The sequence below is a fragment of the Mus musculus genome, chromosome Y (assembly GCF_000001635.26).
Source record: "Mus musculus strain C57BL/6J chromosome Y, GRCm38.p6 C57BL/6J".
NCBI classification, from domain to species: domain Eukaryota; kingdom Metazoa; phylum Chordata; class Mammalia; order Rodentia; family Muridae; genus Mus; species Mus musculus.
This window is the reverse complement of record NC_000087.7, coordinates 50,708,815-50,712,942: the sequence shown is the minus strand read 5'-3', so window position 1 is coordinate 50,712,942 and position 4,128 is coordinate 50,708,815. Positions and strand designations below refer to the sequence as shown.

Sequence of the window (4,128 nt, the reverse complement as noted above, 5' to 3'; positions counted from 1 at the left end):
ACCACAGAGCAAATGTTACAGGTTCTTAGCTTTTAAACTCTCAGTAAACACCAAAGTCTCAATTTTGGACTTCAGTGCAGCCTCTTCTCTAAAAGCTAGTCAGAGGATGCTTAGTCCTGTGAGCCCAATCCTTTCTTTTTATTCCAAGCATGGAGGGAAAATGGCATGCCCTGTAAGGGTTTTGCAATTAGAGATTCTGAAGTCAGCAGATCATACTTGTCACCCTATTGAGTTTGCTCATCTGTAATAGCAAGTGAAAGAGTGGTAATCAGTACCATGATGGCTCAAAAGAAGTCTAGAAAAACCACTGCATTCTGCCCCCTTGTGGGTGCCATCCCTGTCACAATTTGAAGAGAAACAGTGCTCCTTCCAGGAAGCTGCAGGGAATTGAACTGCACTCCTCTGCATGCTGTCAGACCCAGCCTCTAGGTCTGGACTGACTCTCCTTAAGGATAGTCACTTACCCTCCGGCCCCAGTCCCTAATTCTCTCTCAGTTCTCCACAAAACAGGAGACTCTCTTTATTTTTTGTGCCAAATGATGTCAGCTTCATTTCAAATATCCTGATAAACTAAACTGGTTGGGTCTTAAAATAATTTCTTTCTCTCAACCACCTATTTACCAGGAAAACTGTCGGTGAGAATGGCTGAGACATCTAGTCTGGGCGAGTTTCCCATGATTAAGGGCAGGGAATATGAAGATAAGGCCAACTTATTAATATACTTCCAAAGTCTAGTTTTAATTGGCATCTCTAATGCTGTGCAGAAGAAATGTGAGATTGTGAGGTGACTTCACAGATTAATATAAGAGGTGAGTCTAGAAAATCAGGAGCTGTCTATTGAGAACAGCACTGGACCATGGCCCTCCTTTGAGGATTTACACTTTAAAGCTGAGATAAACTGTAAAAAAATTATGTCTTTCTGAAGTTTATGCCATGGAACGTCCACATAATATCTTAGTTCATTGGTGTGATGTTTTTATACATGGCTGTAAATGCTTTTATGTTAACCTGTGTGTGCTAGTAAGTGTTTGCCTTCTTGACATGAAGCTAAAGTCACCTGGGAAGAGGGAACCTCAAATTGGATCTGTCTACATTAGATGAGGCTATAGCCATGTTTATTTGTTTTCTTAGAAAATTTTCTTTAAATTTTCCATCTTATGTGACCTGAAAGTATCCATCTCCCTGTTTATCCTCCTACCATCGAACTCAGAGACACAGTGAAACTAACAGAAGTTATGGGCCGAATGAATTTAACAGATACTTATAGAACATCACCCAAAAACAAGAACACACATAATATGCACTCATTCTTAAGTGTATATTAGGCAAAAAAAAACATGGAATACCCATGATACAATTCATTGATACTATCCATTATCTCTACCTCTGGTCAGGATTATTTTTCTGACTTTTCTTTGCATAGATTCCTGATTCTTGAAGGAGAGAGCTCGATAAAGGCATCCTCTTTAATCTTTAATTCTCTGAGTCTCTCACTCTCTGTGCATTGTCCAGTTGTGTCTTTCTGTGATTATTACCAGTTTTGTAGGAAACTCACCTCTGATGAAGGCTGAGGCATATATACTAACATATGGGTGGAGCCATTAGGATTCATGAGAAGTCATTTTACTGCTGTGGTTATTTAACAAAATTTATGATGGCAGATTTTCACTTAGTGTTTTATGACCTTTCTAGTCTCAGATGCTTGGCCTGATATTTCCCTCCACATTTAACCCTCCTATTTTAGTGTCTTCTTCATTCCTTTATACCACTATATTCTACTTCCCCTTCCTTGGAAGAACTCCTCCTTCTTTATGGTTCCTTACTAGATAGCTCATCTCTGTTACCCTAAATGAAAAACAAACATATATAAACCTTACAAGCTAACTCCATACATAGGTGAAAACATGCAATTTGTGTCGTTCTGGGTCTGATTTGACTGTTGGATATTTCCCCCCCCCCTTTTTTTTTAGATACTTCAGTCCTTCTTTTTTAAAAAATATTTTTATTACGTGTTTTCCTCAATTACATTTCCAATGCTACACCAAAGGTTCCCCATACCCTCCTCCCCACTTCCCTACCCACCAATTCCCATTTATTTTTTGGCTCTAGCATTGCCCTGTACTGGGGCATATAAAGTTTGGTTGTCCAATGGGCCTCTCTTTCCAGTGATGGCTGACTAGGTCATCTTTTGATACAAATGTAGCTAGAGTCCAGAGCTCCGGGGTACTGATAAGTTAATAATGTGGTTCCATCTGTAGGGTTGCAGATTCCTTTAGCTTCTTGTGTACTTTCTCTATCTCCTCCATTGGGAACCCTGTGATCCATATAATAGCTGACTGTGAGTATCCACGTCTGTGTTTGCTAGGCCCTGGCATAGTCTCACATGAGACAGCTGATTAACAGTTGATGGGAGAGGATCCATTACTCAGTGAGTGGTGCTATCTCTGCAAAGATGGTGATAAAATATATAAGAAAGCAACCTGAGGGTAGTGTTTGAAAAATGAGTCAGTGTTTAAGAGAACTGGCTGCTCTCTTAGAAGGTTAGGATTCGAATCACAGAACTCAGGTGGCAGCTCACAGCCTCATGAAGCTCCAATATCAAGGGACCAAGCTCCCTCTTATGGACTCTGTGAACCCTGGACAAAAAAGGCCCACAGACATTCACGCAAACAAAACATTTTTATATATACATATATGTTATTAAAATAAAAGTTAAAAGGCATTTTTAAATTTTGTAAGTAGAAAAGCTGAGAAAACTGTGTTGAGAAACAAGCCAATAAGCAGCCTTGCTCCATGTACCCTGCCTATAATCCTACATGGGTTCCTGCCCTGATTTCACTCAGTGATGGAGTGTGATGTGGAAGAATAACACAAACTAATCTTTTTCAAAAGAGAAGGGAGGAGAGGGGGATTGGAATGGGGATTTGTTGATGGGAAACTGTGAAGGAAGTTATCATTTAAATTGTAAATAGATAACTAAATTAATGATGAAAAAAATAAGTCCTGTCAAGAAGTCCAATGTGACAGTGTGAAACTGCTAATCTACAACCTGCTAAACTCACATGTGCGGGGTGTGGGCATGCAAGTGTTCTGTCTGAGCCTGCAGGCCACTTAAATCCTCAAAAACCCTGTGGAGTTCAACCCTGACTTCCTGGCACAGATGATCCCCAAAGTGTATTGGGAAGTGCTTGTGCAGGTAGCAGACACCTCAATCTTGGCCCAGGTACACAAAATAGCCAACTAGCTGCTATGAACAGGACAAGATACTTTTGAGGAAGATGTACCCACGTGTGGCTTGAGATTGATGTACTGGATGGTACTCTGCAATGGTCAGAATCCAGTGTTCTTTTCCCCATCATCCACAGGATCACCAATATGCTGTAGAATGATGAGGAGACAGAGAGGTAACCTTGCTAGCCACCACAATGCGATGTGGGAATGGGTATCCAGATGGAGGAAGACCCTCATTAAAGCAGTGGGGAGGGGATGGGATAGAGGGTTTCTGGAAGGGTGGGAAACTGAAAACGGACATCATTTGAAATGTATATAAAGAAAATATACAATTAAAAAAAGACCAACCAAAGAGCACATAGGGCGGGGCCCATGGCTGCAGCTTCATATGTAGCAGAGAATGGCCTATTTGGACACCAGTGAGAGGTGAAGCTCCTGTTCAGGAGAAGGCTCTATACCCCAGTGTAAGGGAATGTCAGGACTAGGAAGTAGGAGTGGGTATTTTGTTGATTACTGAGAGGAGGGATGGCATAGTGGGTTTTCAGAGGGGAAACCAGGGAAGGGGATAACATTTGAAATGAAAATAAAGAAAATGCCTCATAAAATAAAATAAAATAAAACAAAATAGATTGAAAACAACCACCTAGACACAATAAGTTAATAGCAGAATGATAAATAAAAGAAGACAGTGTAGTGGTGCATACCTTTTATCCCTGCTCTTGGTAGGCAGAGGCAGGGGCAGGCAAATTTATGAGTTCAAGGCCAGCCTGAACTCCAGATTGAATTCCATGACAACCAGGGCTAAACAGAGAATCCCTGCCTCGAAAAAAACAAAAAACAATAAACAAATAAAGAGAAAATGAATGACACACAGGCATACAGAAGAGGACTGGTCCC

General features: G+C 40.7%; 1 pseudogene; it reads left to right on the top strand.

The window, feature by feature from the left end:
• The first annotated feature begins 641 nt into the window (after nucleotides 1–641).
• On the top strand, nucleotides 642–3,408 carry Gm46707 (annotated as a pseudogene).
• Nucleotides 3,409–4,128: the final 720 nt, after the last annotated feature.